General features: G+C 37.0%; 1 long non-coding RNA gene and 1 other non-coding gene across 5 annotated transcripts in view; both read right to left on the bottom strand.

Moving 5' to 3' along the window:
* The window catches only part of LOC124084771 (uncharacterized), a 160,045-nt gene that overhangs the window by 120,394 nt on the left and 11,677 nt on the right, over positions 1-27,974 (bottom strand). For 3 of the 4 annotated variants that reach the window (XR_009225910.1, XR_006849236.2, XR_006849239.2), the window contains exon 2: positions 23,434-23,513. The exons of the other annotated variant lie outside the window; for it this stretch is intronic. This is a non-coding gene — a long non-coding RNA (uncharacterized LOC124084771). The remainder of the gene's footprint in view (positions 1-23,433; positions 23,514-27,974) is intronic. 4 annotated transcript variants of the gene reach the window in all.
* LOC124085170 (small nucleolar RNA U13) lies at positions 5,957-6,058 on the bottom strand. The gene has a single exon (XR_006849360.1). It is a non-coding gene; the product is annotated as a small nucleolar RNA U13 (small nucleolar RNA).

Here is a 27,974-nt window from a genome sequence, read left to right as displayed (position 1 = left end):
GGCAAGGAACTGATATAAATATGGAAGACACTGATAGTCTGTTACTCAGTCATTTAACTGACAAGTAAGAGGAAGGCCTGAGTTATCTACATCAGGATAAAGGACTGGGGAGAAGATTAACCAGAGTCAGTGTTTGAGAAGGGGAACACCAGTTAACATTTGTTAATTGACCTTAACTACTTTGACAGTGTTACTCTTAAACATAACAGAGGGGGCTGGGGCTGTAGCTCAGCACCTGCCTTATATGTGTGACACCCTGGATTCTATCCTCAGCAATACATAAAAATAAATAAATGAAATAAAGGTATAGCATCCATCTACAACTAAAAATATTATTAAAAATAAGGACTGACAAAGACAGTAGGTAAATCCATTCTTAACAATCTTCAATCTGTGCCTATACATTCAGTATAGTAGAATAATCTTTATTTTTTATATATTATTTAAATGGCAATAAGAAGCTAGTCAAATATTGAAGGCTCCCTAGTCACAACTCAGCCATGTCAAATATCTCATTTTATTCATACCAGCCCTGCCTGTTAATGGCCACCAAGCCATTAAATGTTTGCAAGCATGGTACATTCTCTGTTCCACGTGCCTTTTCTTCTCCAGAGTGCTGTGCAACTGGTAACCATTCTTCCAAGCCAACTCAAATGTGCTTTGTGATTTGTGGTGCTTGTTTACAACGGACACCCCTAAACAGAGTTGTGAACCTTTTCATAGTGGGTAGGAGGTTGCACAAAATTTATTTTCTTTCCTCTTAACGAGTTCATCCCATTATATTATAAATACATATACACATGATGCCTCTCTGCAGGTACTCTTCCCCCAGACTCCCAGGACTCAAGTTTAATGGGGCAGAAGCCATTTCTCAGTGATCCTCATGTCACTAGCACAGGTCTCACACATTGTAAATGTCCAATAGATACTGAAACATTTCAGCTGAGAAAAGCAACTGAAGGGAAGTTAGAGATGAGGCTGGAGATAGCAGGGGCCCTGCAATAAATTCACAAAAGTCCATGGGTGCAGGAGGGGGTGTGGTTCTCAACTCTTTAGTACATTAATTGATACATAAGTGGTAAGTAAGTTATGTGCTCATGGTGTGAAATTTTGAAGACTATTTTATTGAGCATAAAGGAAAGAATTTTTCATAATCATTTAGAAGAAAAAAAAAGAACAGGGAACCATTCTCAAACCTGCCTCAATGCTAAGAAAAGAAAAAATTTACTGTCTGAAGTCTCAGATAAGGACTAATTCCCCTTAGTAGAATCTGGGTTAATGCAAAAGCTCCAAGTTTCAGGAATGGGATATTTGGAAAAGAAAAAAAAAAAAGCAGCACCTTTTAGTGGAGCAGTGATGAGTACCTCACAAACATAAAAGAAGTGTAATCTCTAGTTTTCTGCCTTTTTAAAGAAGGCTTGCCTATGCTTCCACCCTGCATAATTAATGTAATGATATGAGGAGCGACTACTTCTAGCTTCCCAGAGCTGACAAGGTAGGGGACCGACCAGGGGACTGGGAAAAGCTGACTGTTACCCCACAGGTTCTGGGAATCCATCTGTCTCCTCTGTATGACTTCACACAAGTTGAACTTGAGTCTAGAGACACAATTTCACAAGACAATTTCACAAGAGATGAAACTTAGAATTTTTCACAGAAGGGAAAATAAAATACTGTCCGTGTCTGGGCAAGAATGCAGAGGCAGACATAACATGTGTTTATGAACCCAGGGAATGATGACTTCCGTATGTTTGGAGAAGGCAGAAATGCATTTATTTTTCTTTGCAATTATCTCTATATGTATTTTTGATGTACGGGAGTGTGTGAGCCCTGACATAGAAGCCAAATAAAGGATAAAATAAAAAGATAGTAAAAGGAAAGTAAAAGTACCCCACTCTCGCCTGAGGTGAGATAAGTGAGACTGTGAAGGGGAAGAGACCAGCAGGCTGAACTATCCGCTGAGAGGAGCAGGCTTTGCTCTCTGCCCAGCAGAGCAACTCTAACAAGCACTCGGGCAGACCCTGGGAGGGAAGACTTCAGGCCTTCTGTTTGGAAACCCACTCTGAGAAGACACAGCCGCAAAGACTGCTGGGTCAGCAGAGGACAGGAGGAAGAGCAGGTTTGACGGGATTGGCATTTTGCTGCTGACAGCTATGTTGTACTCTGTGCTACTGCAAGGCTTAAGGGAGGCAGCACAAAAGGGCATTGATGCTCTCTTGGCACTGTCTGAATGAGAGAAAGTTGTGTTCAGGGCCAGCAGGCGGGCAGAATGAATGGCATCATTTAGAGCCAGAAGTCAAGCAGAAGGGATGGGGCAGGAACATTTTCATTTCTGTGTTCTATCCACACAGTCCCTAGAATTGTTCCTCATACACTTGGGAACTTGGTCAATATTAGGACAAAGGAAAGAAACACACTTAGAAACATGAAGTACCACTGGAAAAGACTAAATATGGGTAGAAAGAGAAAAAGAGGGGGGGCATATTCCTTTTGAAGTCTGTGAGTTTTCAGCTCATTTGGAAAGCTGAATCTGATTTTTGCACTACTTCTTTATTTTAGGACACTAAACAGGCAAGATTGAGTGAGTAGGTGCAGCAAATAACATATTTTGTTTGCTTGCTTGTTTGTTTTCTAATGGAAGGAAAGAGGGAAAAAAAGTAAGGTCCAGAACTTCAAGCATTACTGAAATTCTATGTTATTAATGAACCAGGGGCCTGAAAGGCAAGAACCTCATTAGTGGCTTCTGTGAAGTCTGGGGTACTTGATGGTAGAAGGAAATGGAAAAGCTGCCAGTTAACAGCAGGAACATCTAAATCATCACACTTAGGAGGAGAACTGGAAAAACAAGACAGCATTTCACCCTCTGCAGAAAAATAATAGTGAAAGAAAGCCTTCATTGAGTATATATATGGAATGTCTTAAGTCAGGCTGCTAAATAAACAGCTGCTGTTGATGAAGGCAAGAAGATAAACAGGCATTCATAATGGTCAGAAGGGCCCAGAGCAGTGGCTGTGGGCTACAGGACACTTGCGATTCTAAATCACATACCCAGGTAGTACTGACCCAGAAATAATTATCTGATTACCCCTTCAGTCTGTGGCAAATATTAGGTTAAGCAGTTTTTAATATAACACAGGGTGGCAGGTCATATCAAGCAAGCAACTAAGATTTATTAAATATCTACCCAGGTACAAGGTACTAGGCTTGTCTTTGGGAGGATATGGAAGCATCCCACCTCTCAATGCATGTCCCATGAATTTGAAAAAAAAATGTGATTTAATCACGTAAAAGGCTAGCAAACAGTGCAGATACCAGCTTTGCATCAAAGAGCTAAATGATGGTAAATGTTCCAAGGGTTGAAAGGAAGGTAAGATCACCAGGGTGTGAAGTGCTTAATTGGACTATTCAGAGAGGAAAGCACATTTGAGCTGAACAGCATTCACAAAGCAATTGTAGCCTGCAGATTTTTAGTTGTGGCTCATCTGTGGTAACAGAGTGCCTAATAGTCCCTCAGAGGTATTTAGTATTTCAATTCCAGGTCTGCTATATATTTCTGGCAAGTTATTTTACTTCTGCACTCAGCTCATAAATGAAATAGGGGTAACACTACTCAGCATACACTATGGAGAGAATTAAACACAATCATTAATCAGCTGTGCTATTCTTCCCCTCTGATCTTGACTGATCCCCGGATCCCACAAAACCTCAGGCAGCCAACCATTCCTAATCAAACGGAATTCTCAGAGAGATTCAATAGATATACGTTTTCAGTTTATCAAGGGTTTTTATAACTACCGATGACAAAGTTAGGTAGATAGATTAAAAACTACTGGTTTTAAAGTTTATAACTCATTTTGGAATCCTAAATTATCCTTTTGTTTGATTCATACTTTTCAAACCCCACTGGATCATCCCCATTAGTTAAAATTTCCTCAATTCCTGATTGTTCTCATAAATAAAAATTTTGGCTGCAAATACCATTGATGTTTTTCATCCTGAGGGATGACAAGCAGCAGACTGGTGTAAGATTATTGTGTAGCATGTCATAAGGTGGAAGGCCACTAACTCTTGTGTGGAATAACTGCAAGCTGGGCTTCCTCCACTTCAGGCTTTCTTTCAGATGAGGAGACTGAGACCACATTTGCCCCCAGCTGCTTTAATTGCTCCCCTCCACCATTTAGCTAGTTTTCACTCAATGGGCAGGGTAAGTCTAGGTGATTTAGTCCATTCTCCCATCTGAGGTATGGTTTCCTGTCACTGAAGCCCACCTTCTGAGGCAGAATGAAAGTTGCCTAGCTTATTTGTTTATTAAGATGGAATGAAAAGCATGTTCATCACATGAACTAACATGAAGCTGGCTGGAACAGCCAACCCCATGAAAGACAGAGAACCCCCTGGTCAGTAATCTTCTGTAGGGAAGCCATTGGCTGGCGGTATAATTCAATGCAATATTACATTTGTGTTTAGTATTGTAGTACTCTGGGAGGCAAGGCTAACAAATCCCTAAATTGAGATGAGTAAAAGAAAGGAGGAATATGAAAATAGTTGAGACTAAACATGCCTGCATTACATGGTTCAAAAGGCACGTTTGTGACACAAGAACACCCAACCCTAGAAATGGCAAGACGTTGGAATGGAAGCAGGCCTGGATGACAGTTCCCTCCAGACTGGTTAATGGGAAGATTATGTGTTGTGTCCACCTTTGTGATGGAGGGAATCTCAAGGGCTCGCCAACGAAATGCTGATGAGGTACTCGGCTGCAGACCATTATTTACCTCCTTTGATTCGCTAAAGTATAAATAATCAAAATGATACATAAATTTAATTGCTGGTGTCGTGTAGTTATTTTTGAGGAACAGCCACAAATCTGAGATCTAGTATTTCACAAACAACTCAGGCTACCTACTCAGACTAAACACATAGTGTGTTTTCCAGGCTGTAATTTTATAAAAACAAAATGTCTTTAGAGAGAGAACAAGCTAGTACTATTGCTTTAAAAATCACTTTAGGAAAAGTCTCCTTACTAAACTAAAATAAAACGTAGACAATCTAATCCATTTTGCTGGCTGGCCCTGATCCGCCCTGTTGTGCCATGTTATTACCTTCATTTCACTGACATCCCACACGAAAGTCTTCCCTCCAGCAGGCTCCTGGAGCAGATAGACACCTCTCTCTTTCTGATGGGGGCTTTGTTTCTCTAAGAGCAGAGGTTTGCAGACATTTTGCCTTTGGGACCCTTTTACCCACTTAAAAATCAACCAGACTTTAAAGACCTTTTGTTTCATGTGTTTTAGCTTTTGGTACTCACTGCCCTGGAAATTAGACATGTTTTTATAAAAATGTTTCAAAAAAATAAATATTTGTAAGGAAAGTGACATTCTTTCACATTTACAAATCACTTTAATATGAGAATGAACAAGGCTAGAGTCTCATATCTACATCCCCACACAATCTGTCGCAATGTGTTGTTTGTTTTAACGAAGTATATGAAGAACATCCAGTCTCACACAGATACATAGAAAGAAAAGAGGAAAGTTTTCTAACGAACATCTCAGAGAATTATAGATACTCATCTACCATTCTACCAAAACTCAATGATAAGTAATTTCTTGAATTTCTTAGTTGCAACGTGGAATCTAAAAAACTTTCAATGAAACTTTTGGATTCTGTTACACTAAAATCCATCGATGTATCTTAGAATTTGAATGAATCTTTTGCTCATAGGTTGTATATTGATCATTTGTTTCAATGAGATCACAGTCTCACTGAAAAGTCTTAAAGTATTGGTATGCTTTTAAGCTTGTGCTAGATGCAACTTTTTCACAATTGTGGATTTTGTTTCAAAAATTGCACTTTATTGTTGACAAATATATATATATATATATATATATATATATATATAGTCAGTTATTTTTCCCTAACAAGACAGGCTCACTTTTGTTCAATTATTTTTTCACATCAGACAGTAGTCTGCAATGTTGCAACAAGGTTTAGTGACGGGCACATCTCACACAACTACGTGAACACTCAATCATTGCACTTATGAACCAAAAAGGATTACTTCCATTCATTTTTGAGAAAACATGTAACCAAGTATGAATGGCAAGTTTTGACTGGCAGAATTCTTTCAACTAAAATTGGTGCTCCATGAAAAAAGTGGCTGATTCAGCTTACATCCCCAATAATCATAGAAGTACTTCCCTGGAGATAACCATTATGCTTTGGTACAGAGCAGAGTAATTTATGTGTACTTCCCATAGCACACTAAAAAGATGTGTACTCAAGAGTCAAGATAATAAATTCAGTAATTTTTGTGCCACTTAACCAAGGACATTAAGGGAGAGTGCACTTTAAAATTTGTTATTTATTTATTAATTTTACTGTAAATATTTGATGACAAAAACAAAAAGGCTATTAGTATAATCTGGAGCCACTGTCTTGATTTAAGCCACCAGCAGTTTTATTCATGTCACTTGTTCCTTGTGAGTGCAAATACAACACAGGGGAAAATGCAAATAGTTTCATAGCATTGTAATGAAATAGTTTTGACCTCGAAAACACCCTGAATGTGTCTCAGGGACTGGCAGGGGTTCACAGAACATAGATTCAGAGTTCCTGTCATAGAATATTTTGATAAATTTTGCAAGCCAAAAGTTGCTAAGTGATTCTGGAAGTCTAAAAAGCAGGAATACACAAATTGATAGTGACAATTACATTTTTTTCCTCAAGTGATTTATAATACAGTCATATGCCACAAAATATTTTTCAGTTGATAATGAATCACATATAAGATGGTGGTCTCATAAGACCATAATGGTGCTAAAAAATTCCTACTAGTGACATCAGAGCCATCACAGTGTAATGTGTGACTCAAAAGTTTACCCTGATGCTGGTGAAAACAAGCCTACTCTGCTTCCAGTCCCATGAAAGTCTAGTGCATATGATTAACTATGTGCAATGCATAACAACTATGTTATAACAATTATTAATGCATAACAACTATGTGAGGTACTTGGTACACTGACCTTTTCATCATAATTTCAGGGTGAATTCCTTCTACCTTATTTTTTAAAGTTTTCAGTAAAAAGTAGGTCAAATTATAATGGCAGTGGCCTTAAGTCTGGTGTTTATTGTAACTCTTGATTGCATCAAGAAGAGACAACAAATGATGGACCTATACCATGAAGGTCTGTGCAACACTCTGCATGTTCACATAATAACAAATTGTCTAATGAAGTAGTTCTCAAAATGTATCTCTGTCAGTGATACGTATCTATAAAGCCAATAAAAATATAAAGATACATAAATGATACATTCTCAAAATAAAAACCCACTCTTCTTTTACTAGTTTATTTTAGTTTTACATAACATTAGGATTCATTTTGACATAATGATATAAGCATGGAATAAAATTTGCTCCAAGTTGGTTCCCAGTGCTTCCCCTATCCCTTCACTCCTTCCTCTCCCTGATCTTTACTGATCTTCCTTCTATATATTTACTTATAGATTTACTTATATTTACTTTAAAAATAAGTGCATTATGGACATACATAAAGGTGAAATTCACTGTGGAATATTCATAAAAGATCTAAAACCACCATACTGTAGGGATGCAGCCACATCAATGTTTAGTAGCAGAATTCACAATAACTAAGCTATGGAACCAGCCTAGATGCCCTTCAACAGATGAATAGATAAAGAAAATGTGGTAAAAATACCCAATAAGGGCTGGAGTTGTGACTCAGTGTTAGAGTGCTCACCAGCAAGCGTGAGGCACTTGGTTCAATCATCAGAACCACATAAAAGTGCAATAAAGATATTGTGTATCCACCTACAACTAAAAAATAAATATTAAAAAAAATACACAATGAAATTTTACTCAACTATGAAGAAAAATGAAATTATGGCATTTGCTGGTAAATGGATGTAACTGGAGACTACCATGTTAAGTGAAATAAGTTAGACCCAGAAAGTTAAGGTCTTAATGTTTTTTCTCATATGTGGAAGCTAGAGTAAAATAAAGGGGGGATGTGAAAGGGGGTTTTGTAAAAATAGAAAAGAAACCTGCTCTTCTTGATCCATTATTTTTCCCATAATTTTTGGTTACTTAGATTTCTTTGTGCCTAAGATCATGCAACTATAAAATGGAAATGATAATTGCTCCTAAAAATCTTTGATTTTTTATGCAATTGTAAGACTTTCATTGAGGGCATTTATGACTAATGAACATAAAGTTATTTGCAATACTTTTCTGAGATAACAACATAATGGCACTTCTCTTTATTAAAGGGTTTGACTTCAAATGCTATTTGATAGTGTCTTTCTGAAAGAATTTTAAAGATGAACAATACTGACAAGGCAAAAACTGAAATGAACCTTAAGATTAATACCCGCTACATTTTTATCTAACATAGGACAAGGGAAACTCTTGAAGTTATGGTGAGGAAGGTTGTTTTTCATTACATAGCCTAAGATTTTAATGACTGAATGGCATAAATATTACTCTTAATATGCTTTGACATTTTCCTTTATTAGAAAATATTTTCAAATAGCTAAGGAACAGCACCATTAGTAAAAATATTTAATTTTGCAGAATATTACTCCGGGTGTCAGCTGGCACAGGATGAGACAGTCTGTTTAGTATGAATTCCTAAGGCTGAATGAAGGTTTTGAATTTGAATGAAGGTTCACAGACTTCACAAAAATATTGCCTTCCTTCTGGCAGGAGCTTTGAGAAATACCTCTGCCAGTGTTGACACAGTTTTAGGAGGGCTCCATGGTGTATAATCAGATTAGCCTATTTTCTTCCAAGTGCTTGACTCCTGAGTCCACATATGGAAGTGGTTCTCTGAGAGTAGCAGCAATGACGCCTATACTTCAGGAGTTCCTTCAGTCAGAAATAATCAAAGTCTATTAAAGGCAGTCCATCTGAGAGATGCTGGATTTCAGATGGGATCTTATTTTAACAAGTTTGAGGATAGGGAGGAAGACTTGGGTTCTTCTAGTTTAACAGTGTTTAAAAATCAATCCTCCCTGTCCCATTCATCTGAAACCTATAATACATCTATATGAGTTTTCGGCAGCAGCCCAGCAACTGCCATGGTAAAAATGAAAATTATGTGTGGGAGGTAGGTGTGTGCAAAATGTGGCTACATCCCCTTCTGGATCTCTGCTATGTGATCTTGAGCTGCGATTGACCTTGAAATGGAGCAAAACCAAGCAAAGGAAAGGCCTCCCAGGGACTGAGGGTTTGTATCCAGGTGTCTGAAGAGTGGTCATGTGCGAGCACGGGTAATGATGTATCATCTGAGCAGTTTATGCATGTTGAGTCATTGAGGTATAAATTGAACAGAACACTGTGATGAAGAGCTGTGAATCACAGAAATCAATGAGTAGAAAACAACATGTGTCTAAAGATAGACTATCAACCAGAAAGTCTTAACGTGAAGTTACTGTGTGCTTACTTCTGTGTTACACTCTGATCATTGGATGCCATGTTCATTTAAACAATAATGGTTTATGTAGACCATAGGCTAAGAAGAAGCCACCACAAGGGACAACATGTCCTACCAAGGAAGGGTGACCAGTGGGCAGGGTGCTCTTAGCTATAAGAAGGAAATAATACAAAATGTTGCCAAATACCTTAGCAGCAGCAACATCAAGTAAGAATAAGAAAGTAGATGAGTAGACAAAGGGTTCAAGAAGAATTCATTAGTAAAAATAACCCAGGAAATGTGTGCAATTTGCATAGGTATTGTAATGGACAATACCCTTTATCTTTTAGTTTCTGCAGCCCCTGGAGTTCAGCTTAATCCTAGCATAAAGTGACAGCTGGAAGTAGTATTTCACTTTTATAACTTTCAGAACATTTCTCGCAGTCAAGTATCTGGTGTTGTGCCCATGTTTGTTTTTGCACCTCCTTGTGCTACACAGCAACCCTGCCTTCTTCAAGCCAAGGCCAAGACAGAGCCTGAGAAGCGAATTCCAAAAGGCGGAGAGTGCCAGATTCCAGATATAAGAAGCCATCTCTCTTTTCTTTCCTGGTGACAAGGAAAGTGATTTCTCTGCAGTATGACATTTCAAGTCATGCCTAACTTTTGTTAGAGATAAGCAAGCTGCCATCCCTGAAAAAATTGGGAGGACACAGGATTCAAGAGCCCAAAAAATGGTTGGGAGGCTTATTCCTTATGTACTTGTACAGCTCTGGTCAGAGCCAACCCCTCTCAATCTCCTTTTCTTCTTTCCTGTGGTGTCTGGACAGTCCAAGGAGGTGGGAAAAAGAGAAAAAGCAAAACTGTAAGAATAAAGCAGAGGTTAATTGATAGAATAATAGAACTAGTTAGACTTTCCACGAAACAGAGTGAGAACAAAAGCGAAAGACTCTTAGATCATTACAGAAATGTTAAAATTAAGGTGATCATTAATGGAAAAGTTGCGAAAGATTTTTATTAAGTTTCAAACATAAAATTTAGATGTTTACCTCTTAAATATATTGGCTTCTTTTTCACTGAATTAACAAATTCTTTAACAACTTTGCCTTCTCCTTTAAATATAGCAAAAGTAAGTTATAGAGAGAATTCTAAGAAACAGAATTCTGGAGAACAATAGCCACAGTCTCACAATTTCTCATTCTCTCCTCATTCTTACCATTAGCAACAGATTTCACGTCATCTCTGAGAAATAAAAAATGCCCACTCCCTCCCATTCTAATTACTCTCTGCAGCTGTCATTGTATACCATGACCTAATTAAAGATCTATAATGGTTCCCAAAAGTTCTTAAGTTAAAAACAAAGTTCATAGTCAGGTATGGTGGTGCACACCTGTAATCCCAGCAGCTTGGGAAGCTAAGGCAGGAGGATCATGAGTTCAAAGTCAGCCTCAGCAAAAGCAAGGCACTAAGCAACTCAGTGAGAACCTGTCTCTAAATAACATACTGGGGATGTGGCTCAGTGGTTGAGTGCCCCTGAGTTCAACCTCGGTACCAAAAAAAAAAAAGTTCATAATCAACTTTTCAGGCTTATCAGCTTTACATTCACTCATCAGCATTTTATTTCTTAACCAATGTGTGTCAGGCATTTGCTAGATATAGAGAATAAAGAGATGAAAGATGGGCTTACAGAATTGAGCAAAACACAGTGTTGGAGGAGAAACTGACCCATACCTTCCACCAAGCAGTGTCATTAGTACTGTGGACCTCAGAGAAAAGACCTCTAAAACACAGTGTTGAAGAGTTTGGAAGTTTTCTGAAATATATAATGACTACGTTGATTTTTAAATAAAAAGTAGACATCAGCCAGATGAATAAAGTCCAAGGGACAAAATGCACAAAAACAAAGAGAATTGCAGAAAAGCACAGGCGAACTGGAATCAGACATGTGGTAGGTGACAAGACCAGACTGTTAGTATAAACAGCCCATTAAGAGCCCTGCAAAAGGTTTAGATTATAATTTTAATGTAATGAGGTTACATTTAAGATTTTGAGTAAAAATGATAGAACATGATACATTTTCTCTTTTAGAAAGATTTTTTTTTCAAACACGGAGAATGGATTGATATAGGAAGACCAATCCAAAGATTCTTAGAGGAACCTGGAAGGCAAACATGAGGACTTAAATGGTTGGTTTTCATGGGAGAGAAGTCAATGTGGAAGGAAAGATAGGGAGATTAAATTTAGAAACAAAATTTTAGTATCTGGTTACAAATTGAATTGGGGCACCATGAATGAGGGAGGAGAAATCCAATATGACTCTCAGCTAATGATTTTGTGACTTTAAAGAATCAACAGTTCTGGAGAGAGAAAGAAGTTCACTTGGAGGTAGGATGATTCTTTTGAAGGACCCTTCTCTGTACAAGTCCACATTGCAGAGTAGATACTGGGGCAAGAAGAACTATTGGAGGTCATCAGCATCTTGGTTACAAATATATTCATTAGAACAGCAAAATGAATGGACTTATTTGGTCTTTACACCTAATACACATGGTCAATGATCTGGCATAGAATCAAAAGTGGATATCAAGGAAAGCAGTTTTAAGAAAGAAATGGTCAACAGTGTCAATGAGGGAATGAGGCAGAAAGTAGACCTCCCATAGGCAGACAAGATAAGGGCCTTGGAAAGGGGAAGGAAGAGAGGAGAACATCATGCCATCTTCGAAGAAGACATTGGGTCTGGAGAACATTCTCTTATTTGCTGCCTCTGACAGCTTTAACCACAAGGGCTCCTTAACACCTGTTATTGCTCCTAACAACTTCAACCACAATTTTTCTTCCTTAACTACCCTTACCCCTAGCAACAGCTGAACCACCAAATCTACCCTTACCTGGAGCACTTCCTCTCCCCAACAGATGTGTCAAACCACAAAATTGGACCCCTCCTCTGAATTATGTAAATAAGGGACGAAATTATACAATTCTGATTGGCTTATTAAATTCAGAGCTTGAAGAATTTTGAGGGGAGGGATACCAGGGATTGAACTCAGGGGCACTCAACCACTGAGCCACATCCCCAGCCCTATTTTGTATTTTATTTAGAGACAGGCTCTCAGTGAGTAGCTTAGTGCTTTGCTTTTGCTGAGGCTGGCTTTGAACACATGATCCTCCTGCCTCAGCCTCCCGAAGCACTGGGATTGCAGGTATGGGCTACCACACCCAGCTAAAGAACTTGATAGTTTGATTTTAGCATCCCTTGCCCCACCAATGTCTGCACTGGGTCATCATACATGCCTTCAAAAACCCCTATACAGTAAACTTTTTTATTGGAAACCTTGGGATCCTGCCCCCTTTGAGAGCTCTGAATTTTTTTATTATTACTCTAATAAATTCTGTTACTTTGCTCTCTCTGTGTCTATAAACTTCATTCTTCAAATTTGTGAAACAAAGAACACACCCATCCACACCATGTTACATCAACTGCAGGAAAGATGTCCAGTAAAATAAGGCCTAAAACCATCATTTTGTATAATAATTCCATTAGTATTAAGATAGAAATCAGAGTGTAGGGAGTTGAGGAGTGAATGACTGGCCAGGCATAAAGAGAATGTGAGTATAATATTTTTATCATCCAAGAAGAACTAGCTTATGCCATGGGAACAAGCAAGTCTCAAATTCTGGTGACTTAACACACAAAGAAAGATTTATTTTTCATTGTGGTACATGTTCATTGCAGGCCATTAGGGAAGCTGTGCTTATTATATTCATGCAGAAGCCCAGGCCAATGAAGGCTCCAACTCAACACATCCAATATACCATTGCTGCAACAATAAAAAGAGAGAAAGTAGAAAAAAAAAAAAAACTGCCGTGTCTCACAATATGTACCAATTCACTTTATGGGCTCAGGCAAGTTACATGGTCACACAAGGCAGAGAAGTACCATGCTACCGTGTGTCCAGAAAGAGGAGAACCTGGATATTTGCACACAGATCTCATAACTGGAGTAGGTTAAGAAATTAGCAACAAATAGTTTTAAGTTTGACCAAAGATTTTTGTTTGTTTAGTTTTTAAAGACAATAGCCTGGGTGACATACATTTGTGATCATGCTCCATAGCTCACACTTTGTGTTCACTCATGCAATGCATCCAGTCAACATCATTCATGTCTAATACCCTATTAGAATACCGTTCCCAATGCGGGAATATTACTCTGCTTGAGAATCACTTCATGAATGATGCTGTCCCTTGATGAAACTATTTGCCCACTTGAATCCAATTATATTTAGTTAAGTATAAACTAGTCCTCCCGTATGTAAGGAGGGTACATTCCAAGACCGCCAACTCATGCCTGAAATGTGGATAGTACGGGACCCTATATATGTTCCCTTTTTTTCCACATATACACATCAATGATAAAATTTAATTTATAACTTAGGCACAGTTAGAGATCAACAATAACTAACAAAATAGAACAACCATAATAATAAACAGTAATGAAGATTATATAAATGTGGTATCTCTCAAAATAACTTGGTGTACTATACTCATCCTTCTTGTGATAATGTCAATGCCTACATAATGAGATGAAGTGAAGTGAATGGTGTAAACATTGTGAAGCGGCATTAGGCTATGAAGTAAGGGTTGCTTGAGTACAGACACTGCAATATTGTAACCATCATTCGATAACCCAAGTAATTACTAAGTAACTAACAGACAGTTAGTATATATAACATGGATACACTGGCCAAAGGGATGATTCATATCTCCCATGAAGTGGGTATGGATCCTATCAGATTTCATCACACTATTTAGAATAGCACATAATTCAAAACTTGTGAGTGTTCATTTCTGGAATTTTCCATTTAACATTTTCTGACTGTGGTTGACTATGGGTAACTAAAACCAGGGAAAGTGAAAACTACATCATGGGGGACTACTGTATTTCCTCATGTTTCCAGTGTTGACTTATTTGTGTATTTTGAACATGTTTTGGAGTATTTTCTTCTGATTCCTAAAGGTCTCCATTTGTCTCCTTTCTTTACACAGAGCAACCGGCCATAAGGAATGTGCTCAATCCATGATTTGAAAAGAACAATTGGTTTCTCCAAGACCAGAAAAGACCCTTCAGCAAAGGTTTTGGTGTCTTACCACCCCATAGAGTTGTTTATACAATGTTTTATAAAGAAAATTGCAGATTCTGTTTTTTTCCATGGCTAAAGAGGCAGGAAATTGAGCAGCAGTGGCCTAACTCTTATGGAAACTCCACCCCTTGTACTGGCACTGTAGTAATTTTGCTTATTCTGCTTTCTGGGACTAGCCCAAACCTGTCAAGTTCTCACTTTAAAAACTTGCAGATGCATCCACCACATATTTATGCACTCATTTTCATATGCGTAGAAGTTGCTACTGAGAGAAGACACTTCATAAAGAAGGCTTGCAACTGAGTTGTTTTTATCAAGACAGACTTACTCAGCTTTACCTTTATTCTCTTGCCTGGCCCTCCAGGACCATGGCCATTCATGTGCAGGATCCCTCTCTGGATTCAAAGCTTAGTCTGTTCTGTGGGACATGTGTGCTATCTGGCACTTACACATCAAAACCATAACCTGTGCTTCATTAACACAACCCATTTTACTGAGCTAAACAACCATAGATATACAAACTCAGGAGAAATGAAACAGGTGCACATGTAGTTTGGTAAGGATTTCCATTATAATCATAGTTGAAAATTTAGACTTAAGTTATTAAATTTTTGAGCCAGGTGGAGTCACAAAAACCACCCATACACAAAATAAATAGGTCAATACATAACCCAGACAGACCAGAAAAGGCTTTTTGAAGAAAAGGGAAATTTTGTCAAGAAGTGTGTTTCCTGAAAGAATGAGTTAGGCAGCGAAGGCAGTGTATGATTAGGAAAAAGCTAAGCCACAGCTACTTGGGTGTGTCCTGAGGACAAGCATCTACTGTGATCCAGTGAAGCTTCTGAATATCTTTTGCACACAGGGGAGAAAATACAATTTCTGGTATTATTAATTTCAATCTTTGATTCCAAGTAGCAAAAATACTAAAGAATCCTTGTTGCCAAATTGCATTCATAAATAATTTTTTTTTACAAGTGAGTTGACTCCAGTTGGCATTTATCAACTTATAGGTCAGTTCAAATGTTTTTACAATGAGCCATAAAAGAGAGGAAGTATACTCTGTGCTAGTGGTCAGAAATCCTGCTTTTTCTCAGCAACTTGTAACTGCCCAAAACTGATAACACCACATACAGGACCTTTGTAATGGTGTGAAATGCCTTAACAATGAGCAACTCCTACAGGGGTAGGTGGCCAGGTCATTGAGCAGCTCTTAACACAATTGTCTTGCGGTGCCTGCGTCCTGTCAACCCCTCTTCTCAGTAAGCATATACTACTTTTTTTTTTATTGGTTGTTCAAAACATTACAAAGCTCATGATATATCATCTTTCATACATTTGACTCAATTGGGTTATGAACTCCCATTTTTACCCCAAATACAAATTGCAAAATCACATCGGTTACACACTCACATTTTTACATAATGGCATATTAGTGACTGTTGTATTCTGCTACACTACTTTTTAATCCCCTTTCCAACCATTCCCTCCTTCTCCCCTTATGTTAATCTCCTTCTTTCCATTTTTTCCATTTTGATATTTTTATTCCTGCTAGAAACTCCTAGAGCCTTCTCACTCCCTTCTAAGCCTTCTGGAAGAATTGCCAGGCCATGTAGTAGTGAAAATGCTGCTGAAATGGAGATTGCTTGCGGGCAGAGATCAGGGCTGCCTTGCACATAATAAATATGGCATGTAGCATTTACTATATTTTCAGTAGTCCAACCCCATTTCTTTTAAAGACTTCTGGTGAAAATATCTGTGAGCCTTGTTGAAGTGCTGGATCTCATCCACATCTTCCAAATACCCTAAAGTACGAGGAGCAAAGAGCTGCCTGTGGAATATCAAATCTCCATTTCCAGCCAACCTCTGAATCAGTGGCTGTATTACAGTAAAATCAAGGGAATAGAAATGGAAATAGAACCAGAAAATAGTTTGTATGTCCCAAACTCATTTAGAACCCGATTCCACAGAATTATGAAATTCACGTTGTCACTGCTGTATTTCTAACATATTCCACAGAAGCTCAAAATCTCAGGCCATAAAAAAAAGAAGGAGAAAGGGTAAAAACAACAAAAAATTTGTAAGAAACTCTGAGGAATGTGAGCCATTTGTCAGAGAGATGCTGGATTACAGCTTAGCTGATTTATTGAAAGGGGGTAACTCCAAACTGTAACAGGTAGAAGCAGAAAATGCTAAGCGATTCTGGTCTATAAAAAGGGGTAGATGTTTTACTCCTCTGGTGCCTGATGTCCTGACACATCACTCCAAATTCCATTGACTGGTAACCAGCACAGGCTAGTTACCAGTTACTCAGGAAGCACCACCATAACTACTGATGCCCACAAAGCCATTATTCCTTTTGTTTGTTCCATGATGTATTTTGTCTTTAAAGACTAAAATACTAAAATTACCAAATACAAACCCAGGCTAGTATTTCAAATTTGAAGCTACTTTTGCCAAACCCAACAAAAATTTTAGAGAAATTCATCATTAGGACAAGCAGTATGTCACATTCCAAATCATCATTAAGACAACCAGCATTTTACAACATTGCAATTCTTGAAAACACAGACTGATCTGTCTTTGCAAATACGTACTTTTCTCCTACAATTCAAATCTATATAAAAAGAAATTGTTTAGGAAATAGAAAGATCTACAATGTCTTACAGCCCCAACATGTGAAACAGTCTCATTCCATTTACAAATGAGATGAAAAAATGTTTTAGCCAAATATCACAATTTGATTTTGTGAAATATTTTTTTGATTATTGCATATTAGCACAGGTAGTCAATGTTGTTTTTTTTTTTTCCAGGTTTGTGTTAATCTCCTAACTTCAGGGAGAAAGTAATCATTTTCCAAGGAAAGAGAGAACCCCCAAACAATGTTGTGACTACCTCACTCACCCCCACATTAGATAAAACCTTAAATCTAGAAATATATCAGCTTGGCCTTTAACACATTCAGGAATCCCTAAATCCCAAGAACCAAAATAACAAAGCAACAAATAATTATTCAGGCAAGAATTAGATGACAAATCTAATCTCCTTCTAGTCACAATTTGAAAAGAAAAAGAATTTTGAAAAGTAATAGAATTCTCTAATCTATAGACACAATATCATCTAAGTTATCAGATTTTTCTTAAATAGATCTACTATATCCTGAAAAAATAATTTTTAGAAAATAGACTGATTCTTCTTGTTGTCATCCTAACTATTCAATCTGACAAAGAATATGAAATAGCTGTTTTCTACTTAAAAATCAAGTTCTCTAATTTTCCTCACCTAAGAAAAAGCCTTTGTTTATTCTATTTGAAGATGAAAAAGTTAAAGTTTTCATTATTCAAATACTTTTTATTGTAATTGAGTGGATAGAACACAGTGCAGGACAGGCAAAACTTCCATCCAAGTTAAGGAAAGGGAGCAAAGTACAAAACAAGGAAGCAAGAAATTACCAAGAATAATTAACATGAAATTAATAGGAACTAGGAGCATTCTCAAAACGGGACCCATTCACCCTTCACAACAAACTTTAAAATACTTATTATTATCCTCAGGCAAAATAAGAGGAAACCAAATATCATAGAAATAAAACAACGTGCCCTAAATCTCTGCATGATCACCAGGGCCTAAGGTAAGCGTGTCTCACCACACAGCATCAGTGCTGTAGTTCTATATTTGTGTGTTAAGATCATACTGTATTTCTGAGACCTCCCTGGAGACACCAATGGCTGTGGTCACAGTAGCAGCATGTTGCAAAGGAGCTGAGTGAGTTTCCGTCTAGATACTGAGGCTCATATTTGCCTATGTGAGTAATAAATCAGTCAGAAGTAAATCTGTGGAGCTGGCAGACATAGTCTTTATTGCCTCCATCCTACCTTTCCCTGAGGCGCCTTGATGCCTTGCAGATGCCTGGCACCTCCAGCTGCCCAAGTCCTCCCAGCCTCGCCTGTGCCCACAGCACCACAAATTGCCTTGGATCATAATTATCTGCATGCCCTCCTCACCACAATCTCCAATACATTGTAAATTTATGATACAGATGGTGTCTTGTTTCTCTCATTTTTATTGTTCTTACCTCAAAGTGGGTACTTGGTGAATATCTGTAGAAGAAATGTATGATGTGTGACTGGATCTCCCTCTCATCCTAATAAAATTATTCAAGTCCTACATTTCCACTCTACAGTTCTCTAACCCATGCTCCTTTGGGAGACAAACAACTAATAATACATTCTGTTAACTTATTAAGAAATGATTGACTGTTGGACCCTCTCAGATTCTACATTTCAGTATTGTTGTATATGAGTGTATGTGACTAAATATACAATCTTTGCAGTATGTCTACTGGCTATTTTAAACTTGGGAATTTAGACAGAGCAGCATCTCAGTAAAAGTGAATATGAAACCAAAAACAATGCATGAGGGCACAGCCAAGGAACCAAAGCCAAGCCTGGTCTGGTTAAGAACACAGCAAACTGCAGGCAGGAAGGGGTACATACGAACGCTATTACTACACACCTGACAGATGTCATATCACTTATCACTCACTGAAAACTTTGAGGTATTGTTTCTATTTTATTAAAGAAAAAATAAGACCCAGGAAGTTAGATGTTAGGCCATAGCCAGACATGGAATAAATGGTGGAGAGAGAATTTCATTTTGGACTAGCAATAACACTCCTTTATTAAGCACAAATCCCCCAATCCTCAAAGTTTTTGTCCAGACAGCAGCAGGAGGACTGAAGACGGTCTATTACAAGAAAGATTTAGCAGAAGGATTAAAACTATTGAATCTTTTAATGTGGCTTAGAGAAAAACATCTTGGGATAGAGAAGAAACAAAACTAACTCATTTGAAGCATAATTTCCAAAGACTTGCCTAAGACCCCACCTGATATTTCACCAAGAACATCCCTTTCCTTGCCCTAGAAACCCTTCTTAGGGTTCCATAAAGCCATTTCCGAATCTCTGCCAGCCACATAAATAAAGACCTGGATGGATTCTGTAGCAATAACTGCAGTAAAGATGACATCTGATAAGAAATTCATTTCATATTTTGATACCATTTAGGAGTCACAAGACAAAAATTTAAACCAAACTTGCGGTTGATTAAATGGGTATAATGGAAGGGAAGGAGAAGGTTCTAAGCCTTGTCTTGAACACTTACTATGTAATGTTGGATTGCCCCTTAATCAAGCTGGACATCAGTAAATTATATGATATAATGTGCATTAGGTACATAGTAGTGGTTTGATGAATTATGGCTCTTATTATTATGTTGGAGATTCCTATATATTCATAAGATATTATTATTATTATTTAAGTAATTTATGGACACTGTCAGTTTCAAGCTCACTAAGAGGAATGCATACTAAAATGGTCTCAGTTATTCTTTGATAACCAAAATAAAGTAGGGTATTCTGTATGATTTCACAGTCTCAAGTCATTAACCTTTGGGCATAAAGATTATAAGACTTTTACAGTCCAGGAGACTCATAACTGTCTAATCACCTGTTGAAGATTACTATATATCAATCTAGTAGTGTGTTTCTAGCCCTGCTCAAGATTTAGAATTAACATGTATTATTTGCTGTCATAAGAGTAATAATTTGAAAAAAATTTAAAAAGCATAAGGAAGAAATTAAAATCACTCCAAACCCAATCTTAGCATCAGGTTTGTTTCCTTCTAACCTCTTTTTATTCAAATCAGAAAGTGTGTTTGTATGCACAACTACAAGCTGTTTGTGTATTATATGCAAACGTTTTTAAAACATGTCATTCAGGTAAATATTTAAGACTATTAAATATTTTATTATTATAAAATTATTTATAATGGCTGCCTTATATTGTATCTTGTGAATTTTTTTATATTTCATTTAACTAATTTCAATTGTCTCTAGTATAATTTTAAATTATCAGTGACTAACACCTTTATGCAAAGAATTTCATTTATTTTTTTACTATTTTCTAAAATAACTTGGCTTCCTATTACAAATTTATAAATTTGTTGGTGAAAACAGAATGTACAGGTTCATAGCTTTTGATATTGATGTCAACATTATCCCTCAACATACCAATTTTGCTATTTTACTGAAATCCATAAATTCCAGGTATTATCATACGAAGGACTGCCAATTTCATAGGTTTAAATTGCTGATAAATACTACTTTTATCTATGCATTCCTTCTGACTTGTGAATTTGAGTATCTTTATACAGTTTTCAATGTCTGTTTTTTTTTTTTTTTCATTTTAAAGGATGGTCTGTTCATAAACTTTTCCTATAATTCAATTAGCCTTTACCCATAATTTCAAATTATTTGGAAGATCTTCTAAGAGATTAAGTGTATAAATCTTTTATCAGTACATATATTGTAAAAATTTTTCCAACATTTGATCAATTTTTACCTTTTTTTTCAAAGTGCTTTGATTTTTGTCATATTGACATCTTTCATTTAACCAAAAGTATCAATTTTGGGTATGAAAAAAGAAACAATTAGACTTATACAGATAACCTAAAAAAGTGGCAAAAATAAAAGAATGCAATTTTGTTTCAACCCCCCAAAATTTTTAATTGTTTAAACTTTACTATTAGGAATGATGCTCACAAAGTGAGAAAAAAAAAAAGAACTGCACTCTATCTTACAGGAGATAGTCATCAAAACTAGAATCTATTGAAGATAAAAGATAATAAAGTATTCATTAGTTAAGAGAAAATAATAAATAACATTTTCAATTTTGGTGCAAGAGAAATTAGAGAATTGAAGGCAAAAAGTAAATAAAACAGTAAAAAGACAAAGAAGCACATTTTATCTCAATGAGGGAACAATCTATAAGAAATATTCACTAGTCACAAAACTATAAGTTGATGCGTCAAGATCAAATTATATAAATCAAAGACTATTAGAAATTCAAAGAGAAATCAAAAAAATAATAGTGTTACTGGGATAACAGAATTATTCATTTGAAATTTCTAATGAGTAAAAAACAATGAGATTGAAACCAAAGATATGGATCTAAATAAGCTCATTAACAACTAATGTAAGCCAGGTGCCATGATGCATGTCTGTCATCCCAGCAGCTTGGGAGGCTGAAGCAGGGGATTGTGAGTTCAAAGTCAGCCTCCACAACTTAGCAGGGCCGTAAGCAACTTAGCAAAATCCTGTGTCTACATAAAATATAAAATAGGGCTGGGGACATAGCTCAGTGGTTAAGAACCACTGGGTTCAATGCCAGGTATGAAAACAAATAGATAGATAGATAAACTGAGTTACTATATATGCATCAAACTCAGCCAAAAAAAAAAAAAAATGATTTCTTTGACAAGGGCTCATTAAAAACTTAAAAATGTATATCATTCTATGCAAAAAGAAAGCAAGCTTCAAAATTAATGTAGTTATATATAATATGATCACAAAGCAATAACAATAGATTTTTTTAGTTTTTTTCTAATTAAATTTATTTTAGTTTTTACACAAATGGAGCACAGCTTTTCATTTCTCTGGTTGTACATGATGTAGAGTCATACCATTCATGCAATCCTACTATATGTAACACTTAGATATTTTTATCCAAGTGTAAACAAATAGAATGAAATAGGTTGGCGTTTTTTAAGTAAATGCTTTCATCAACTCATGTCAAAAAAAGAAAACAGAACTTTATTTACAATGAACATACATATTATTGTTAGAGTTAAATCCAAGATTTTAAATATTTTAATTATTGACAGAATATATTAGATAAAAAGATAAATTTTTTATCTCGAATTTGTTCCTCAAGAGGCAACTTTCATGAACATAAGAAGGAGAATTTTCATGACCCAGACTCAGTGAGAATTTACACCTTCAATAGAGGAACAAAGAAACCAAATTGATCTTGGACTGTTAGCAGGCATTACATGCCTGATGAGTGCCAAGGATGACCTCTACTCTATTGTGTATGGTGTCTGCTTCCCCTCCTCTTCCATATCCTACCTCAGGAACAGAGGGCATCACACAGATCAGTGGGGGCAGAAATAAGACAATGAACAAAGTTTGGGAGAGAAGCAGTCTCACATTTTCTTATTTCTGTTCATTTTCTGGATCAGGACAACATAAGACATGGTAGGATGGGACAAAGAGATGGGCATCTTGTCAAAAGCCGTGGAGAGATGATCAGTGCTTTCATTTCTCTCTCTCTCATCCCTCTCAGGGATGGTGCTACTAGAGAGATGTGCTTTGGGGATTGGGGGAGTTTTGTTACTTTAGGTAGAGAGGTCCAGCAGGATAGAAACCTGGGAGAGAATGCAAGGTAAAGCTGGCTACTTGGGGAAACCTCTTGAACATATTTTTACAGGTGATAGGAAAAGAGTGAGGCTGAGTTCCCTTCTGACTTCGAGTAGTATATAAGTTAGGAAGGGATTTAGGGTAGAAGCACAATCAAAGAAAGAAGGTTTATTTGCCTGAAATGAACTTGAGCCTAGTTTCTGGGAACCTTGAAAGTACAATGGGTAGCAGGATGGCAGATGAACATGGACAGTGAAAATACCCAGGTTATTGGTCAGACCATGTCCAAAAACTATTCAGACCTGGGTGTTACAATATAAGTGAAAATATGATCGATCGAGAGGGAGACTGGGGATGGTAGAGGGTATGAAAAACCACATATATTAGGAAAGTACCAAGAAAAAAAAAAAGATGAGTTGGACCAGAGGACTCAGATCTGTAATACTTGACAGCCTTCCATGCCTTCATTGTTTTCAAAAAAAAAAAAAAAAAAACCCAAGAAGGACCATGATACACCTCAGTGGATGTGTCTATGAGATTGGAAAACATTATTCACTGAAAGAATTGATTTCCTTCTTTCCCCCTTCCTTGCTTCCTTCCTTCCTACTTACCTTTATTGAGCTCTGGGGAGACCAGGAAGAGAAAAATGATGTCTGGAAAGCAATATCTCATCTTCTGAAGGAGACTGAGTCTGTATAAAAAAGATGACAGGAAGGAAGACAACACACAGGGATCACACCCAAAGCATCAGGGCTTGACTTCAGAAGTAATCTCAGAGAAGGAGTACAGGAAAGAACCAGAATCTACCTAGCCTCCTTCCCCAAAGTGGAAGGTGGTCCTGAGAGGCCAGAAACCTGTGAAAGGGGAGCTCCTCAGGTCCATGAGGGTATGTTTGAAAGTGGCAAGTATGTAGGTCTAGAATCTTAGTTGAGGCATCCTCCTGAGCCCTGATAGTGTCAACATATAAATAATCAACTTAAACATTTAAATGCGGGTGGCTTTATAAAAAGTTATAAAAAATTGAAAATGACATATACTGTTACAAATTGAATCTCTATTAGATGCTCATATGGTAGTGGCTAGCTACCATCCTTATAATAGCATTTGCTGGTACAAAAGGGAAAACAAAGCCCAAACTGTTATTTTACAGTCAAGTAGCATAAGAGGAGTACTCAGCATCAATTGCAAAAAACAAACAAACAAACAAACAAAACTCCTGAGAATGTAAAAAGGGGAGAAAAAAGTGGGCAGGGTGATGAAGATAAGGTGAGGTGTATGTAACTAATATCTACTTCGAGTCAGTATACTATGCCAAGGATATTTTTTTTCCATTACATATTTTCTTCACAAATATTATCCTTAGAGAAAGATGGTAAAATCAACAATGTGGATAAATAGAATTGAGCCCCATTGAATGAGCATATTGTAGCCCTCTGAGGTCTCTCTCCCCCCTTGTCTATCTTTACTTCCTTCACACAAACAAAAACCTCTCTCTTTCTCCTTTGCTTCTGTCCCTTAATAGATGGATATACAAATAGATGGTAGATTAGATGGATAGTCAGATAGATGCATGCATTGCCAAGTAAGAGTTTATAGCCTCACACCTGTATATCACTCTTTGGTCACTATTAAAAAGCAAATTCTTCTAAAAATGGCATTATTTCATCAGACATAGATACTCTCTTGAACCAAGGGTGCTGATGGGGGGTACCCCTGTAATTCAAAACTTGAATGAGGGGTATTGAGGAAATGAAGTGAGAATCTATATAAATTGAGGAGCATGAGTTTGCCACATAGCAGGACTGTTTCTTCCTTCCAAAGTCTTACTTTTTGTTCCTTTTCCCTCCTAGGAAAAGAAAAGAATCATATTTTTGAAGCCATGGAAATTCTCCAAGGAAGCATTCCAGGTTTGGGAGGATAAGCACAAAATTCTAATGCATCTTTGTTCTTTTCTACAAAACATTATTATGCCATCTGTTGTACTACCCCTTTTGGGACACATGGTAGGTTCTTTAAAATGATGATACCACAATGAGCTGAAATACATTCTGCTGTTACGTATACCTAATTAGGAAAAATTTTAAAAATGATGATCGTTTCCCTTTCTCCTCCTTTTAGGAAAAAAAAATGGGGCTTAGTTTCTTTTCCATTTAATTCAGCTTCATTATATTCTACTCAACAAATATTTAAATACTCTATGCTATGCTAGGTTCAGCTATCTGAGGTTGCAACCACTGGATTATGGAATTGATGGACACATCATGATTCAGAGACTCCACTGAGGCCAATTATATTTGGAGGGTTGCTTGTAGTTGGGTCTCATATGCCCCTTACTTTTAACTCAAGGTCCAGGGAGGATGTGTGTCAGCCTTCCTCCTTATGGGCATTATAGGGTCCTACACATGTTCAAAATGCTGTTTTTATTTTACCACAATTATGGATTTGGGTGAAACAGCAATATTGCTCCCTTTAGAGCCCAGATTAACCCAATTTGTGAGGCTATGACTAAGTTTATCTGATATCAACGATTTGGCAATGGGGACATTAAAATTCAGGCACATGTTTTTCCTGTAAGTATGAGGTGTGGCTAAAGCAATAAATCTGATTTATTTCCAAATAATTCAAACATGACTAGTACTTTGACAAATTTGCCCATGATTACAAAGTTACCACCTTAAGGAAAGTTTTTACCATTAAGGCACACTTTCCACAAATATTTTAGACTCTTGGTTTTGATTCAGACTTGACTATATATCTCTCATTTTGTAATGGTTTAAAACAATTTGATTAGGAGACACAAGAAAGACACATTATCTCTGGCAGCCCCAAACTTTCAAAAACATAAAAAATGTGTATTTTCTAATTCAACCTTCAGAGAAGTAGAGAGGTGCATGAGCAGCAGGTGGGCTTGGTTCTCATGCAAGAAGATCACAAGCTTCTCTTATATTGCTTGAGGTTCCTAACCTTTAGCTCTTGAGAGCATGTTTTTCCAGGAAAGGAACACACCACTGATACCCTATCTCCAGAGCAACACATCTCTTCTCATTAGGAGAAAACTGCCTTATTAATTCAAAGATTTTAACTCTTATGTCTGACACTTGATGAGCCTGTGCCATGTTTAGGTAAATAATTTCCATGAACTATCTCACATGAGATGGTTAATATTACTAGGTCTACTTTAAATTTGAGGAAAACAAGGTTTAGAAAATCATGGGAATCACACTGTTAGTAAAAGGCAAGGCAAGGGTTTAACTCAGACCTAGAGCCACATATTTAACTGTTGTGCTGGGCTTCCATGGACAGGATAAACTTTTTCCAACCAGAATAGCTAGACCATTACAACACCCTGAACAAGCACTCTTTCTTCTTGTGTTCTAGACTGGTGCCTTTTGATTAAGCAGAATGTAATTCACTTATCCCCCTACACACATGCTTTTCACGTAGAAAGTCCTCATCAGTGTATACAGAAATAGAGATTTACTGGCAGCCACATCTTTGCAAAAAAAAAAAAAAAGTTATATATCCACCACATAGGAGTAATCTTAAATGTGGATTATAAGGCAATTACCAATTTCTTGCAATTCATAGAACTGTGGTAAATCTATTTTCCCTTCTCAGAAAATTTTTCATATGGAGGTTGGAAAAAAAATTGTATGAAGCCCATTATTTGGTTGGATATTTCTCTTTTTATGGTGTCCCTCATTTAAAATGGAAATATTGATGGAATAGTAACATAGTGAGTCATGAGCAACTTTGTGTATGTAGTTTTCTTATAACCCTCAGTTACTATAAGCCAAGAATCATTTGGGATGCCTGGATACATAATTGGGCCTCTAAAAAAACTGTAACAAAAAAAAATCCAATATGCATATAATATTTGTCTCAGAGCCAGTAAACAAGAGCACAGTCTAATAAACAGGCAAGGGGTGATGATATATCTTTTGTTTTAGAAGACAACTAGATGTTTGTATTTTCTAACATAGCAGTCACTTTCCTAATGTGATTTTTATATCTAAGTTAATTCCAAAAGTTATACGTGGTCACTGGGCATTTGTGAAAGCATCATTCTCAGATTCCATTGCTAATGATTATTTTGCTTCTAATAAAATACCTCAGAATATTTTCTAAACTTTGTGAATAAAAGGGTAGATCTGGAATTCTACTTCTGAGAATATGGAGTAGATAGGCTTTTCCCTATTCCTTCCCCTGAGTGCAACTAGTAAACATGAACCATACACACACACACACACACACACACACACAAAGATTCTGAAAGGTAGAGAAAAGACTGGCTGTCAAAATCAGAACTCCAGGAGCAGCACAGCAGGGATTATCCTGAATTTACTTTTTGGTTCACATATGCTAGGCTGAAAGCTAAAAAAAAGTCAATAATCAGGAAATGCTAATGAGTGTAGGAAAAAAAAAAAACAGTTTCCCCCAAAGTTTGCTCTTTCTAGCCAGAAGAGAAGGAAAAGAAACCTATAGAGAAAGAAAAAACTTTTATATAATGTCTGCTATATTCCATATCAAACATCAGAGGGAGAAAAAAAAAAAAAAACAGTGGCACCATCCTATCCATGTTCATAAAGGCCAAGGGGGAACCCAAACTTCCCCCTCCTGAGGCTGTAACAAGGCATCCCAACATCTCCCCTAGGATGGTGTCAGGGAAGGCTAAATAGGGAGCTGGTACTTTCATCCCTGCCACCAGGTAATGGGCTCCAAAGCCCATGTACTATCTATAAAGACTTCATGGGAACCTGGACTGCCACCTTCACTGTAGTAATGAAGTGCTACTCTAGCCATTAAGGCACATCAGAGGAGCTACAGTGCAGAGACAAGTCTTTCACCATCGTCCAGTGCTAACAAGGCCACCAACACGCAGTGTTAGTAGAGACCTCATGAGCAGCAAGCTCCATCTCATCTGGCAGTTATGAGGAGCCCCAGTGCCAAGAAAGGGTGAGAAACCTGGACTTTTATTTCTATCTGAAAGTAATGAACTGGGATTTCCCTGCTGGAGGAATATCAGAAAAAGACAGCAAAAGCAGGTTCATATAAGATCCAGAATAGTCTCATAATTCTGAAAAAGACTTGGTTTCAATAAAAAGAAAAAAAAACATTCATTATGTCAATAACCAAGAAGGTCTCAAAAGAA

This window comes from Marmota monax, unplaced genomic scaffold, assembly GCF_021218885.2.
Source record: "Marmota monax isolate L192 unplaced genomic scaffold, Marmota_monax_Labrador192_F-V1.1 WCK01_AAM20220418_F8-fsc00013, whole genome shotgun sequence".
NCBI lineage: Eukaryota > Metazoa > Chordata > Mammalia > Rodentia > Sciuridae > Marmota > Marmota monax.
Note: the sequence above shows the minus strand (reverse complement) of the source record. Positions and strands in the feature narration are given on the sequence as shown.